The sequence below is a fragment of the Protomyctophum bolini genome (assembly GCF_963924005.1).
Source record: "Protomyctophum bolini genome assembly, chromosome: 4".
NCBI lineage: Eukaryota > Metazoa > Chordata > Actinopteri > Myctophiformes > Myctophidae > Protomyctophum > Protomyctophum bolini.
The window spans coordinates 14326243-14344085 of NC_137865.1; the positions used below are offsets into that span (position 1 = coordinate 14326243).

At 42.0% G+C, this 17843-nt stretch overlaps 1 protein-coding gene across 4 annotated transcripts in view; it reads left to right on the forward strand.

The window, feature by feature from the left end:
- enc2 (ectodermal-neural cortex 2) overlaps window positions 1-5068 on the forward strand; it is a 51781-nt gene extending 46713 nt beyond the window's left edge. For all 4 annotated transcript variants that reach the window (XM_080761718.1, XM_080761720.1, XM_080761719.1 and 1 more), the window contains one exon: window positions 164-5068. The gene's annotated coding sequence lies outside the window, so the exon portion shown is untranslated. The remainder of the gene's footprint in view (window positions 1-163) is intronic.
- Window positions 5069-17843: the final 12775 nt, after the last annotated feature.

The window sequence follows — 17843 nt, forward strand, 5'->3', positions numbered from 1 at the left end:
TAGTCCCTTCCTAACATTTCAGTCTAGTTTCTATTTGTTGACAAAATTCTCAGTATATTTAGTCATAGTTTTAGTCATCAGTTAGTTTTTATTCCGTTTTTGTCAATGAAAGAAGAAATCAACACATTCTCTCTCCCTCTCTCTCTCTCTCTCTCTCTTTCAGGTGGTGTGTTGTCCATTTCGAGGGGCACAGACGTGTGAGGACTCCATTCTTCAGTCTGACAGACAACTTTTGGGGGCATGTCTAATCTTCACGCGGGACGCACCTCCTGTTCCTCCCCGTGTCGGCATGGCGACAGGACCCGACGACGACAGAGCCAATTGTAACTGTTGCCAAAATCAGTCCAATCAGAAAACACACAACTCTGAGTGGTGGTGGGGAGGGCGGCTAATGGACCAGTCACAGACCAGGATCAAATGCCATTGGCTAAGATATTTACAAAGCTTCCTCCCCTTGCATTAAAAAGCACAACGAGAGGATTCTTCTCGACACAACGCTTCCTGAGCTGATGCTTCTCCAACCTGTGGTGGACGTACATTTACTTCAGTACTGTACTTACATACAATTTGAGTATGTTTTGTTTTTTACAAGCTGATGACTTTCACTCCGATACATGTTAAATAGGAATATTTATACTTTTGAGTATTTATACCTTTTTTTTTACCATTTCTAGAAAGAGACTCTTGGGACTGAAACTTACCAAATTATATTGAATGAACTGAATGACAGTAGCCATAGTCTTTTGAATACAATTTCATATACCATAGTATTAATCATCTGAAATTGTTTAGTTTCAGTCTAGTTTTAGTTGACAAAATCAACTAAGATTTTAGTCGACTGAATCCAGTTGATTTTGTCGCGCTCTGATTTTCAGAGCGCGACACCCGAGTGCAACCAAACATAAAATCACTTTTCTTTTAGTTCTAATTTTCTCTTCTCCACCAGTCCCTCACTAAATTTTTTGTTTTTATTTGTTGACGAAATTGACAATATATGTAATCTTAACTTTAGTCATCATATCTTTTGTATTATATTTTTATTTTGTTTGTCAGTGAAAAATATGGTATTTGACTAATGTTTTTTTGCCATACAGTAGTTTTAGTCAACAAAATGAACACCGTTAACCACTTAAGCCCTATTTCAAACATAGTGAAAATAGCAGATCATATAAACTCAGTGAGTTTATATATGTACTGTACAATTTTTACCATTTCTTGACAAGCAAATGACAAACTGACACTTCCTGACTAGTGTACAACACTAGCAAACTGACGTATGCACGGATACTCCTTTACTTGAGGTCAAAGTATGGATACTCCTGGTCAAATAGTGCAAAGCTGCTGTACTTGAGTACTTAAAATATACTTAAGTATTCAAAAGTATTGATATATATTTTTTTTCTTTTTAAAGAAATACATTGCTTTGTTAAAATGTAGACTTTTTCCTTCCAACATTCAAAGCTTTTACAGACATTTTAAACAAATGATAATAGTGAAAATAGCAGACATGTTACACAAGCTCTCTCACAGCGCACCATGACACACTTGCAATGCATTGGTGTGCTTGCAGATCTGCTATTCCACTATATTTGAAGTAGGGCTTAAAGTGATCTACTTTTGGAGTGAAAGTCATTAAAGTATACAACAAAATTAAATACTCAAGAAAAGTACAGATACTCAAGTAAACATACTTGGATACTGTCTAGTGTCCACCACTGGCACAGCATGGGCAGTACTGAACACACAAGCTGCTGGGGGACATTTGAAACTTTTGAGGCTATGCTGAATTTATAAAATGGTTCTTATTTGTTGAAAGACCGACTACTAGAACATTCCACTTCTGTAGAACTCGGGCAGAAGCGTGTTATCTTTTTTTGTTTGTTTTTTAAGACGACGCCACATTTATAACAATGATTCGATCAGCAACATCTTATCTATTAAAACAGTGGTTCTCAACCTGTGTGGCCGGGGCCCTGAGGATATTGTAAAATGGGGGCCTCAATGTAACTGGCAAAACGTTTAAGATTGTGTGTTAAAATGTTTGAAAAATGAGTTTTCATCGTCCTATGATCCGTGACGCAACACAATCGATTGATTGATTGATTGATTGATTGTTAAAATGAACATGCTCTTAAAAATAGCATGCGGTGGCCCACTCGTCTGTGTTCAGTGGTCAGATGGGTGGGCCACGAACACTTTCAAGTGGGCACCCAGATCTATAGAGGGTTGAGGCACCCTACGGTATTATGTTAACGTCTTGTTCCTAAATAACTTAAACTTGAGGACAGATATTATGAACGAAGATACTACATCAGGAAAACAATTATCTCTGACCTAAACTGTTAACTTAAAAGTCTGTTTTTCAAAACCTTTATCGAGCGTTTGTGCTTTAGAAAAACAGTATTTGTTGGCTATAGTTACAAAAGAAAAAATAAACGTTATGCACGGATGGAATGTATGCATCGCCATCTCTTAATCACCGGCTATTTACAAATACTGGCCTGGTTGACTCGATCTGCTCAACAAGAATAGTTTTGTGCAAGCCAGATTACTGTAAACAGGAAAACGCATGGCCTTGTGCTGCCTAAAGTCTTTAAAACTGCATCTAACTATTGCTGGTCTATAATTATGATCCATGACCAGAAAGAATAATAATAATCTGTGAGTTCTTAGATCAATTTCACAAAATGTATTTGAATTGGGTTTTTCTTTTTTTCTTTTTTTTTTATCAGATTAGAAATGTAGCTCTGTAGCCGTTTGGTACAAAATTATAGCTTGGGGGGAAAAAAAGTTTAGTTTAGTTTTTTTGGGCAGACACTCATCACCAGAGTTGACAGTGAATAACCACTTGAACCAGAACTTGTTCATATTCTGAGGGGGACATTAGACAAATAAATGTATTTGGGGTAGCTGGGAAGAAGTGATCAAAGTACAGTTATAACGCAAGTCCTGTTTTCTTAAAGGAGTAGTTCACCCAATGCCACACCCCATGAAGCCTTGAATTCATGTAGATTTTCTTTTTAGTTTTTGTCACATTCCTGAGCCAATAATTTGATGAATAACGGAGTCTCAATTGAGTCTCCTACTGAGCAGCCACCCGCTCATCAAATTATTGGCCCAGGAATGCGACAAACATACATGAATTGAAGGCTTCATGGGGTGTGTAATTGATTAATTTTGGGTGCACTACTCCTTTAAGACTACATGGGTTTAAGTGGTTGTTAAAAGGTCTCAGAAATGGCCCTGTCAGCTGTTCTTGTATGCATAGGAAACATTCCTCATTCAAACCAATGGTGTACACTGTTAGTGCTAAGCTAATGAGACGGTCTGCTGCTCTGGCAGTGACCAGTGACCACACATTTATATTTGATGACCAATGCTGTCGAGTGTCAATGTTCGCTCCACATTTGTTAGTGGGTCTCTGCTGATATGAAATATAAAAAGACCTGAAATATAGGAACATCTTTAGGTTTTGTTTTTTAACAACTTTTGGTCACCCTGAATGCAAAAAAAAAAAACCTATCAATCAATCCAGAAAGTTGGACGAAAGTGTTCTTATTAACAACTAGTATTAGAATTACAAAACTAACAAACAGCTGCGGTGGTTGTAGTTGCTGTAACTGCTCTTCTATTGGAGAAAATACATTTTAATTATACAGTACTTGAGGAGTACTTACTGTAGTTACGTTACACCACTGTTTTAGTCTGACCTTATTGAACTCTGGAACTCAGACCAGTTAAGGGTCCACATTTGGTTCCACTCGTACACTTCTCAAAGTGAGGTCTGGGGACCGCCAGGGGCAATACAGTCATTTTAAGCTTTTATACTTTGGCTATTCAAAAATAGTAGATATACAAGCTCATAGCACGTCACTTCATGTGATGCTATATGAGCTTGTAGATCTGCTATTTTTCACAAAAGGGTTTGAAAACCACTTCTGTAAAGGGTTCGTTTGGACCACCGCTGAGGGTTCTTGGAACCCACTTTGAGAACCACTGGCCTAGCAAAATAAAAAACAAATCTGTTTGCCTTCTCGGTGCCAAATGTGATATTGCAGAGGAATGCACAGAGCCAGACAGTGTCTTCTTCAACAAACTGCAGAATATGAATCTGCGGCAAATACCTACGCCCCTATTTAAGTCTAAAGTTACATTCTCTGTCCTATATTGCAATTTATTGTATTATGGATGTACTGCATTTGAAGGGCCATAAGCAACTGAAATATTGCCAGCGTCAAACTCTAAATCTAAAATAAAAAATGATGATATATTCAATGAATTGTCATGCAAGGACACACACGGATATGGGAAGTACAAAAACACTTCACTGTCACCAAAATATGGGCAACATGGTTAAAGTAGCTGACATTTTTACCATTGAGCTAATAGAGCTTGCCTGCTTGCTCAGGGGATACATTTAAACTTGACCATGTGGGATATGTCCCTGTGTCTAGGTGAGAGACATCTAAATGTCTCAATAGAAGAGCAGGGAGACAACACAACCACACCAAGTGTATTAAGTTATATATCAACCTACTCTACCATACAGAACAGATTGGACAAATTTGCATTTGATAATTCCTTAATTCATTGAAAAAGTGACATAGTGCCGTTTTAAAGTGGTTATAAAGACCCTATATTTGTCATAACCAGGTTTCTGCAGGACATTGATGATGATAACCATTGTTTGTGAGTCAATTTCATTGTTCTGTGTGATGTGGCATCATTATTTGCTAGTGTTATAAAACATTTGCACATTGTCCCCTTTACCAACCCATTTGATAAAAGGAGAGTATTACAAGTTTATATTGAGCATATAAGCTTTTCTCTCAATCAATTGATTTATTTTGTGGAGTCGGGATTTAAAATCATATTGCACAAAGCTGAAGGAAGCAAAAATGAATAAGTAAATAAAAACCCTCTTCAATCTGCTGGAACCTTTTTAGTATTTGAAGATAAGACGAGGAACTTTTTTTTTTAAAGAACTGATGACTTCTTTTTTCTTGTGTTTTATTTTCCAGAATGAAAATGCTAGGAATGTTTTTTACTGGAGAAATAAAATGCGTTGACTCACTTTTTAAAAAAGAACTGTGGATACCAGTGTTTTTATTCTGTGTGAGCAGACACGACGGAGCCAAGCATTAGACACAGTCATATTTCACGTTTGCAGCATTTCCGATTTTAAGTGCACATAACCTCTGTAGGCCAGCTGGAACATTAAAGAAAAACTGATTTATATGTAGCTGCGCGCGCGTGTCCAGCACCCAGAAAATAGCCGATCTACAAGCTCACAACGCGTCCCACTGGGAAGCGTTGGGCTTAACAGTAGCTGGGGATCTGCAGCTTTTCTAATAATCGATAAACAAGGGTGGGAAAAAGCCTAGGTAATATTACCTATTTTTTACCTGTACCTATCAAATAATTTCTTCCTGCACCTATATCCATTAAAAAGGATGTCAGCATGCAGGAGGGGAGAGAACAAATAAAGAGCCCCTAATCCCCTTCATCCATTTAGGCCTGACCTCAAAACTTAAAAAAAAAATCTTCTAAATCCTCCAGTTTTCTGAAATAAATATTTTCACGATTTTTCAAAAATAGCAGATCTACAAGCTCGTAGCGCGCCACTCTTTTAGACCAGTTATTGTCTTCATCAGGACGATAACAATATTAGTGCGCACGACACCGGCACGCGACCAAGCATAAATGGGGCTTTAGTCCCATGTGATCGGCAACCTCTTTTGACATGAAGTGCCATGTTTTTATTTTTTGTTTCACCATCTACAGTTGGCATCATTATTTAGCATAAAATGTAATATTTCCAACTGATTTTGGTTGTCCATATAACAACCTATCAAACCCTGTACGGGATTGGTTTTCAAGATGCACTAGTGGTAGTGGTCTACAGATGCACTAGAGTGGTCTACAGATGCACTAGAGTGGTCTACAGATGCAATAAGTGGTCTACAGATGCACTAGTGTGGTCTACAGATGCACTAGCGTGGTCTACAGATGCACTAAGTGGTCTACAGATGCACTAGAGTGGTCTACAGATGCACTAGAGTGGTCTACAGATGCAATAAGTGGTCTACAGATGCACTAGTGTGGTCTACAGATGCACTAGCGTGGTCTACAGATGCACTAAGTGGTCTACAGATGCACTAGAGTGGTCTACAGATGCAATAAGTGGTCTACAGATGCACTAGAGTGGTCTACAGATGCACTAGTGTGGTCTACAGATGCACTAGAGTGGTCTACAGATGCAATAAGTGGTCTACAGATGCACTAGTGTGGTCTACAGATGCACTAGCGTGGTCTACAGATGCACTAAGTGGTCTACAGATGCACTAGAGTGGTCTACAGATGCACTAGTGTGGTCTACAGATGCACTAGAGTGGTCTACAGATGCACTAGCGTGGTCTACAGATGCACTAAGTGGTCTACAGATGCACTAGAGTGGTCTACAGATGCACTAGAGTGGTCTACAGATGCACTAGAGTGGTCTACAGATGCACTAGCGTGGTCTACAGATGCACTAAGTGGTCTACAGATGCACTAGAGTGGTCTACAGATGCACTAGAGTGGTCTACAGATGCACTAGCGTGGTCTACAGATGCACTAAGTGGTCTACAGATCCACTAGCGTGGTCTACAGATGCACTAAGTGGTCTACAGATGCACTAGAGTGGTCTACAGATGCACTAGTGTGGTCTACAGATGCACTAGTGTGGTCTACAGATGCACTAGAGTGGTCTACAGATGCACTACAGTGGTCTACAGATGCACTAGCGTGGTCTACAGATTACAGCGGTCTATACACAGTGCAGTAGTTCGATGCAGTACAGTGGTCTCATACAGCTATAGATATAGTGCAGTGGTCTATAGATATAGTACAGTGGTCTTTAGATGGAGTACAGTAGTCTATAGATGCAGTGATCAGTTGCTGCTGGTTGTGCCAATGACCAGCCTAAAGAAATGAGACTGAGCCTTCACAGTTACTGCCGATACTGTTCCAGAGCCTGGGTAATACAGTAGTGTAAGAAAGGGTTAAAAATGAACCCCATGGCACATTTTCTTTTCTTGTTAGCTGGCAGAATCTTAAAATAGACCCTTCAAGTATTAAGAGAAGAAATATATATCTAGACTACTATGCTGAATACATGTAGAATCACAATGGAAACATGGTCCCCTAGGACTTTTAGCGGATCTGACTGTACCTCGTGCTGTCTACATTTCTGTCTGATAAAGTATTAAATCAATCAATCAAACACTGTCCTAGCTGTGCCAATGTTGGCACCTGTGCCCAGTGCCACCCCTGCAGTATAGTGTGCACTCCAGTGTCTCACACACACACACACACACACACACACACACACACACACACACACACACACACACACACACACACACACACACACACACACACACACACACACGCACAATCTCTCCTCTCTCTGGCAGCGTGCCAGGGGGATCCCTGGGGAGAGGAAGACTGACAAAGACGATCCAAGGGCGAGGGCTACAGGCAGGGCATATCCTAGCAAGTACAGCGAGAAACCTCGTATCTCCATATTCTAACTTTATGGGTTGTTTTTGTCCCCTCCGCCCTGCAAATTAACGACTTCCTTGACCACACACTACTGTACGTTGTCACACAAAAGCATCGAAAGTAGCACATCTACAAGCTCCCTCCCCCCCCTCTCTCTCTCTCCACCTCTCCCCCTCTCTCTCCCACCCTCTCATACTGTATCCCTATATGTATCCCTCTTTATATAACACACGACGAATTAGACCGTTCCTCACCCAGGAGTCAGCCCAACTCCTAATCCAGACAACAGTCTTGTCAAAACGTGACTATAACTCCCTCCTTACTGGCCTACCGGCATGTGCACTTAAGCCCCTCCAACTGATCCAAAATGCCGCAGCTCGCTTGGTCTTCAACCAGCCAAAATTCTCACACGTCTCCCCCCTTCTCCGCTCCCTCCATTGGCTCCCGGTCGCTCCCTTCTGGCTCCAAAACTATGGAATGCACTTCCCATCACAATCAGAACTGCAGCCCCACTCCCAATCTTCCGCCGTAGTCTGAAAACCCACCTCTTCAGACTCCACCATGGCCCGTAGCACTAGCCCCTTAGATAGCACTTTATGTAGACTTGGATAGTATTTTAAATATAGCACTTTATGTAGACTTAGATAGTATTTTAAACAGACATGTTACGTAGACAGCACTAGAATTGCATTTTATGTAGTCATAGCACTTTATAGTACACATGTATAATATATAATATAGTATAGTATGTATAATTTACATAGATACTCCACTGTTACGTTCTTAGCTTACACAACTACTTTTTATATATGTGATGTATGCCATGCTTTTTGTTATTGCTTAATGTAAATCACTCTGGATTAAGAGCATCTGCTAAATGCCTAAATTGTAAATTATGTCCCTATAACTCTCTCTGTCTCTATTACTCCAGGACCTGGCTAAGATATGTATGCACTTCATTTAGCGGAAGTGCGGAAAGAAACATGAGCAATTGAGACCAGGAAGTTGTACATGCCCTACTAACCTTCGGATGCTGTTATCATACGTGGATGTATAGCGTCTGAAGTGGTTTTCCAACAATCTTTGAACAAATGTTCAGTTGTTCAGCAGTTGTGACTTTAAGGCTACAGACAAACATGCATACCAGGTGGTACTACAGTACTGAAGAACACTCATATAAGTAAAGAACAAAAGAAGAATCCGTCTGCTAGCACCGAAAGATCTGAAACGGCGAAGGAAATAGATTCTTTGCTTTGTTTTCTTACTCAATGATTCAATGGGGGATCTGTCTACTGGTGCACCAAAAACATTCTCTTCTGTCTTTTTTGTGGTAATGATGAGAGCGTTGTTATCAGAGAGAGAGAGAGAGAGAGAGAGATGTCTGGCTTTGGTTTTGTGAGATCAACTATCTGTTATTAAGAGCTGATGACCAGAGACAATGGGTGTGTATAAAACATACCTCTCTCTCTCTCTCTCTCTCTCTGGTGTCCTTGAACAGAGTTTAGATGGGCCATCCATTATGTGACCCTTACACACACACACTTACATACATAACATGCACAAATGAGTTCCCACGTGGCCCATAATAAACACTGACATGGCTCAGTGCAACGAGTCAACTGCCCATTAACTTTCCCCCACAAACTGACCTCAGTGCTAATGTATATCTGTAAACAGTGTCCAACTGTCCATATGGTCCGTTCTATACTGTAGATAACCGCTACTAGCTTCTGTCAGCATTGTTCTGACTTCTGCACGCACGCACGCACACACGCACCTCATTCATTTTTAAACAGCAGTGAGAAGTGTAAACCTGTTAAGAGTATCATATCAGAAGAGGAGATACAATGTTTTGGCTGATTCATGCTGTTCATAATCTCTTCATCTGCCATTCTACCGTTTCTCTCTGGGTCCTTTAAAAAAAGAATTGCACATGCAAAAATCCCTATATTTGGGGGTACGTTAATAATTGGATGGAAACAATTCAATTCCCTTTCAAGATTGGAGAGGAATGAATAATCTACGGCAAATGGCCTGATGAACGGGAACAATGCTCATTTAGTATACTGAATGATTCAACTAAAATTACATATTCATATACTGTATGTCAGCATTCTCACTCAAACCCCGTCAACTGATCCAGAATGTTGCTGTGGCACAAGCTGCTCTCCAACCTCCCAAAATGTTCACATCTCTCCCCGTCTCTGTTGGTTAGTTCAGCTAACCGTCTGTCCCTTCCTTCTGTACCTCTCCATCACCCAGGCCAAACGCTCCATGCAAGGCTACACTCTTCTCCCTCCTGGCTGGCTCCATCCTTATAGTCTACACACAGTTTGCTTGACCACACAAATGCCAAGAATGTTATTTAGACAGCATGTTGTTTAGAGACAGATGCTACATTATGTTTACCCATGCATGCCCTAGTCACTGTGTAGCACTTCATTTGTTTATCCTTTGCACTCTATTTATGCAACCGTTTCCTCTGTCATTTATTGACTACAGTTCATGCCATTTTGACTCTGCTTTAGCACTTTGTAAATTGCTCTGGATAAGAGCAATACCTAAATTCAATTGTATAACTTTACCGCCTAGACACGCTCGTGACCTTATTGTAATTTAAACTATACACATATTGAAAAGTATTGAGGGATTGTTCAACAGCATGAATATAGACGTACGGCTCTGGACCGACATGAAGAATGACTTCATCTGTAATCGTATTTGCCTCAGTGTGATGTCGGTGTTATTCCAAAGCCTACTGACCTCATTCCCACTATCTATATGAGACTGGACGTTAGCCAGACAGTCACTCACTGACCACTATGAGGAACACACACACACACACACACACACACACACACACACACACACACACAAAGTGCAAAGTGCAACATGTCACTGAGACTGGGTGACAAAGTACCAAGCATCATGACCTATCCCCGGCTAGTTATTGGCTGGGAACCAAATTAACTCTGAGTGTGTACAAATGGAACCAAATGGACCCTCCTTACGGGTCCATTTGGTTCCATTTGTACACACCCATATTTGTGACAGGCCCAGCCTGCATCCAGCCCTCGCTCGCACCACGTGGAGACATTAGTTCCGGAGACCCTCAGCCTGAGGCCCCCGGACCCTCCGCCCCCCAGCTCACGACCGGCTACAAACCGGGCATCTGCAACTTCTTCAAAGCATTTTTACAGACACAACCGATACACGACACTTTTAGAGACCCAACAACCTCTATACAAACACTGAAACACGGCGAGTACAATATCACATTAGTCCATCCAAGTATAAATCTGTCCATTTTCAATTGTAACCTTGCAGTCATTTCCTCCATTATATAAACCTGCTTCAGTCTCTGCTTCCATTGGGTTATAGTAGATGGAGCATGCATTGTTCAGTCTCTGCTTCCATTGGGTTATAGTAGATGGAGCATGCATTGTTCAGTCTCTGCTTCCATTGGGTTATAGTAGATGGAGCATGCATTGTATAGTGCACAGTCTTAGCGTTAAGGGATATGCATTACTTCATGGTTAACAACCTTTCTATGATTCTAACACAAATGCGCCCCTAGGAATTATGGGACAGCACCAGGCAGAACACGATTGGCCAGCCTTCATGGGGGTCAGGGAGGGCATACTGTACCTACCACACACACACACACACACACACACGGCAAGCTCCTAGGGAGAAGTTTAGAAGTAGGGAATGTGCTCCATGTCCCTCTGCATTTATAGATGGGAACATTCATGAATAATGCACGTGTGTGTGTGTGTGTGTGTGTGTGTGTGTGTGTGTGTGTGTGTGTGTGTGTGTGTGTGTGTGTGTGTGTGGTGTACAGTATGCCCTCTCTGACCCCCATGAATCTGACTCAAATCATCTCCTACTGAGGCTACTCCTATTGACTGCTCAGGAATGCCACAAAAACTAAACAAAAAAAACTATCTCCATTCTCCATGAATTCAAGTCTTCATTGGGTGTGTAATTGATAGAAAATGGTTCATTATTTGTGTGAACCAACTCCTAACAGTGAATATTTTGACTAGCATTCTCAAAGTGGAAATTCCCTTCCCTGTTCCCTGGCTCCCTGAATTAATTTAACTCCATTTTCCTGATGGCTGCTGTTAATGATACCAGCATGTACCTGTACTTGCAGATCACTTCAATCATGTGTGTGTCAGTGTGTGTGTGTGTGTGTGTAGTGTGTACCTCACACAGGGCAGCCAGATGTTGGAACATTGGGGGATAGACATCTCCTCCAATGGGAATCTTCATCCATTTCCATGAAAACTGCTTCATCACGCAGCCAGGGGTAGTTCCAAGGTTGCCATGACCACCAAAGTGTGTATTCAGCTGAAATCTTCCTCCACCTGTGCTGTGTCACGGTGAGACATGTGTTGGACCAAATGCAGAACCACAAGCAGGCAGATAAAGTTGAATGATGATTTATTCACAACTGGACAGGACATTGTTGTACGAGTTCCAATCTGGTTTCAGAACATCCCACTCCACTGACACATGCCTTCTCTATTTGAGCGACCACATCAAACACGAGGTGGATGCTGGAAAATACTGCGGCATGGTCATGCTGGACCTCCAAAAGGCTTTTGACACCGTGAACCACTCCATACTGGTTAACAAGCTTAAAGCTATTGGTTTTGATAGCACATCAGTGAGCTGGATGCAATCCTACCTGGAGGGGAGAGAACAGATGGTGGAAGTGAACGGAACACTGTCCCCCCCCCTCCCAGTGAGCTGTGGCGTCCCACAAGGAAGCATACTAGGGCCTTTACTGTTCCTAATATATGTAAACGACATGACTTCAGCTTGTGACTGCAACTTGTTCCTGTTCGCAGACGACTCAGCACTGCTGGTCTCGGACAGGAACAAACTGCAGGTTGAAAAGACCCTCAGCTCTGAACTCGGTAGAATCTGCACCTGGCTCGCTGATAACAAACTATCCTTACACCTGGGAAAAACTGAATCCATTCTCTTCGGATCAAATAGTAATCTCAAAAAGGCAGATGGCTTCTTGGTTAGAGTTGGTGATGATATTATCACACGGAAGGATCAAATTACCTACCTAGGTTCCATCCTGGAGGCCAATCTTTCCGGTGATAAGATGGCCACCAACGTAATCAAAAAAGTCAATCAAAGAACAAGATTCCTCTACAGGATCTCCTCACTGGTCGACAAAAACACCTTGAAGACCTTAACAGGAGCCCTTGTACAAGGTTTCTTTGACTATGCATCCACCTCCTGGTACCACAGCACCTCAAAGGCCCTTAAAACAAGGCTCCAGACCTCCCAAAACAAACTGGTCAGGCTCCTACTTGGCCTCACCCCCCGAACCCACCTCACCCCTGCCCACTTTGACAGGCTGGGATGGCTTAGGGTCGACGACAGAGTACAGCATCTTGCAATGGGTCTGGTCCACAAGATTAGATACACCACCAAGATACCCATGTACCTGTCTAAATACTTCCTTAATGTAAACGAAGTCCACACCCACAACACCAGAGGGAGTGCAACAAACCATGTACAACCCAGATTCGGCACAAACAAGGGACTAAATTCTTTTCGCTCCTATGCGACCAAAATGTGGAACGCCCTACCAACAGTCATTAAGACATGTGAATCCCTTGGCTCCTTCAAAACTGCTCTCAAAGGGCACCTACGGATGGCTGCAATTCGAAACTGGCCTCTGTAAAAGCTGAATTTGTATCTGGATTGTACTATGTTTTTGTATGGACGTGGTGTTGGGTGCCTGCACATATGCACACATGGCATCAACGCATGGTGTTGTGTGCAGGCGCCCTACACTCTGTCTTTGTACTATGGATTGTACTATGTTTTTGTATGGACGTGGTGTTGGGTGCCTGCACATATGCACACATGGCATCAACGCATGGTGTTGTGTGCAGGCGCCCTACACTCTGTCTTTCGTTTTCTTTTCTTTTATCCCCCTGTTCCCCTCACTGTATATATACTTTTTTTCCCTTTTCGCTTCCTATATGATGAATTCCTGTTCTGTTCTTTAACTACATAGAAGTGTCTATTTGTTTGTCTCTAAATGTTTTGATGAATTGAACAATGTGGACCCTGTTGTAAACAAGTGTAAGGCTTAATTGGGTCGTCCACTCACAGTTAACAGTCTTTGTATTGAGTTTGTGCTTGAAATGTACTGTAATTCTGCAAACTGTTAATAAAGATTTCAATCAATCAATCAAACATACAAGGGCAGGACACTGTGACAACAAACTATAAACTGACAAGGGAACACTGAACAATAAAAAAACAAGTTTAAATAGTTTGTAAAAAAAAAAATAATAATAAAAAACGTGTACATGTACGTCACCAAAAGGAGGGCGGCAGCTAGCGGCGCCATTTTTGTGGGATTTAAACTCTCACTCAGAATAGAGTGACGGTTGTCTGTTTTTGTAAACATTGAGCTCCTTGGCGACAACACAGTGAGTCGCTAGAGTATATAACATTAACATATATTATATGTTAATGTGTTGGCTCCAGAGTATATTATACTCTAAGCTAAGGAGCCAACACAGAATGGAAAGAAAAGACGTCGGGCTCGACATACCTTGGTTTACAAGCGCCATTATGAGAGGTCAGTTTATGGTTGCACCGTGCAACCATAAACTGCAACTTGCACGTCGTTTGTTGAACTCCCTCTGGTGTTTAAAAAAATAACGCACACGCTCACCGTGTTGTAAACAAACCAGACAATCCCAGAAATATGCAAATATGGCGGCCGCTACGCGCTACCATGAGACACATATGTTGACGCTCCGCTCTATAGATTATAGACACAGGTGCAACAATAACTACAATCAACACACGATAGGCTGAGACTTAACTGGACACAGGTGAAATACAATTGCAATGCAGACTGATGAGACAAGGCCTATGGACAAGGCAGGTAACAACAAATAGAGCAGACAGGAAACACTAGGAACAGAACTACAAAATAAAGGTATACAGTTCAGAGTCAGAGGTGAGCTGCAGCGGCGGGGCCTCAGAGGTGAGCTGAGCGGGTGGGGTCAACATATGCCCTTACTGAGCTGCATTCACAAATTCAAGACATCTGTCTTGTGTCATATGCCCATATGGTTTGACCAAAAAAATGTGTTTGATATGGGGGGGGATCTTACAAGTCGCAATGCAACGCATTGTCGCTTGTAGGCTACAGTACTACATACATCTGCATCGCTGAATTGCCTTTGTTGCTATATTAAGTAACATTTGTGGGGATCCCCTGGAACCCGCACCTCAAGGGTCCCTGACTGTACCCCACTTTGAGAAGCACTGATCTATAAGGAACCTTTTAAGTCCAAGGCTATAATTCACTTTTTAATGGACAGCACTATAAAGCAGCTTCATCAGCACTGTGCTGGATCAATTAACATGAAGGGAGATAAGAGGGGGAGAGAAAGAGAGAGAGGATTTGACAATTCTGCTAATAATTATTAACCTTCATGCCAATAAAGCACTCTGAACAGAATTGAGAGGGGGAATGAATGGGTGTGTGTGTGTGTGTGTGTGTGTGTGTGTGTGTGTGTGTGTGTGTGTGTGTGTGTGTTTGCGTCTGACCAAGAAACATATGTACTGTACATTTTAGTAGTACATTGTAAGAGTAAGGCAGGGTTAGGTGCGTCTGTGTGTGTGTGTGTGTGTGTGTGTGTGTGTGTGTGTGTGTGTGTGTGTGTGTGTGTGTGTGTGTGTGTGTGTACGTATGTGCCGTGAGCATGTTGAAAGGGGGTAAATGATGAGCCTTGAGCATTGCCTCATTACTACAACCCCAGGGAGAGAAAGACCTCCTCTGTGTGTGATGGATGAAGATTACTTTATTTATGACTCCACCCATTCATGATTCATCACCACAGAGAGAAGAGTAGAGAGAGTAGAGTAGAGTAGAGTAGAGTAGAGTAGACGAGACGAGACGAGACGAGACGAGACGAGACGAGACGAGACGATTCAATGAAAGATTCAAGAGGAGAGATTGAGAGGCGAGCAGAGATTCAAGTGAGGAGAGGATACATTACTTTAACAGTAATTCATTGAGACACTTCAGCTCAGATTGACCATAAAAAACTATTTATTGCATTTGCAAAGCTATTGGATGTTAGTGGCTCTGCTCATGTGATATCAGATAATCTGTGTACTGAGACACAGGTATATCACAGATTATCTGTGCATCGAGACACAGCTCTGATATCAACGACCCCCCAGAGCAGAGCCATCTGCTATTCATGCTATTCTTTTGAATAATCTGTGGGTTTTGTGAATACTGAACCAATGAAACTAAATAATAACTAGTAATGATCCACACAGGACGATGACTCTGAATAGTCCACTGATATTATAGTACAACGCTGCTGCGTGTGTAAACTGATATCATGACTCATACCCGCTCTTGGTTATGCCTGATTTATATACTTGAACGTACGACGCAGCCTGCAGTCGCGTGCCGTAAATAGAAGCTCTACAATGCGAGGGCCGCATTGGTCAAAAGGTCACTTGATGGGGGCCACAACTAGTTGCGGACGCACGCTCGATGTCTCAGTCAGTCACTGCTATAATATATATATATATATTCTACTGTAATTAATAAACAATGCAATAAGGATCCCCAACAAAACATTTGAAAGTAAAACATTTCAATTTGAAGTAAAGACATTACTTGTCTACCTACATCTGCTAATATGCAAAATATCTGCAGTTTCTGTTCAGTAATGTGTGGCTTTTGTTCTTATGTTTCAGGTGTTGATCACCTGAGAGCTATTACCATGTCAGCACAATATCTGCAGTTTCTGTTCAGTAATGTGTGGCTTTTGTTATTATGTTTCAGGTGTTGATCACCTGAGAGTCTACAAGCTCACAATGTGTCGCATACAGTTACACAGCGCGTTGTAGATCTGCTATTTGCGGCTCCTTCATACAAGGAAGTGTAAGTAAGAAGATGAAGGGTTCTCTTAATTAAGCAGCAATATCAGTGTGTGGATAATAGTGAGTGGCTTAATGCAGTGGTTCCCAAACCTTTTCATGTCAAGGACCCCCAAATTGGCACTAATTAGCCCACGGACCCCCATTTGAAAACATATGCCAGAGACCCCCATAAGAGAAGATCTTTACGGCTTTAGCAGAGATTCTCAACCCGTTTAATTTCAGGGACCCCGCCCCCAGTTTGACATGCATTAGTCTACGGACCCCCATTTAATGACTATCATCTCTGGGACCCTCATATTGTAAAATCAAAGTTAATTTAACTCTGAGAGTGTACAAATCTACACTCTCAGAGTTACAGACCCGTAAGGGTCCATTTGGTTCCAAACTATCATTTAGCTGGGGACCCCCTGGAACTCCCTCAAGGACCCCTGGGGGTCCCCGGGCCCCACTTTGTGAACGGCTAATTTAGTGAACCCGTCTGGGGAACCACAGATGCCGTGCCTGTCCCAGGTTCGATTCCGGGCCAGGCCATCAACAAGCTGAGTGAAGAGAAAACCACTGCTGCTGCTCTCCCCAGCCCTTCTCTCACGGTCACCACTTCACCGAAAACTCAACTATGAATAGGCCTTTATGGGCAATCCCCCTGGATACAGGTGAGTAAAGGCTCATACATAGTCTGGATTTTCGGTGGTGAGGTGACCACAGAACTACAACATGACGTCACGAGCCGTGGTGAAGAGCAACCCACCGCTTCAGCCCTTCTCTGTTTTTACTCACCACCGCTCAACGTTATTTCAGCTCCGGTGGTCAGCTCACCTGAAAAAAAGTCTTTAAATCCAGACTATGAATGAGCCTTAACTGGGAATGAAGTGAGGTGGAATGCAATGCGGGTGTGGCCAGATCGAGTAGAAAGACAGACAGACACACACAGGTCATAACTGAAACACTGCAGTTGTGTCTCAAGTTGTGACATTCTCTACTCCCTATAGCTTCCACTGACCTCACAACACAAAGGGTTTAAAAGTCTAGATTCAGTGTACGGATAGTACTGGTAGTCTCAGTCTCAGTCTGGATACCATGCTCCAAGGTTCCTTGTTGTGGAGATGTACAGATGGCATACTGAATGATGTACTCTATATTATGGAGATTTGGAGACACATCTGTCTTCATAGTTCTTTCTTTGGACTTTTCTCTTGTCTATCTACTATACATCTACTGTATACATCTACTGTATAGTGCTGTTGAGAATAGAACGGGTTGTATACAACCCGTTCTATTCTCAACAGCACTATTTTATGTTTATTTCTTATGTTTATTTTCAAATAACTGAGAAC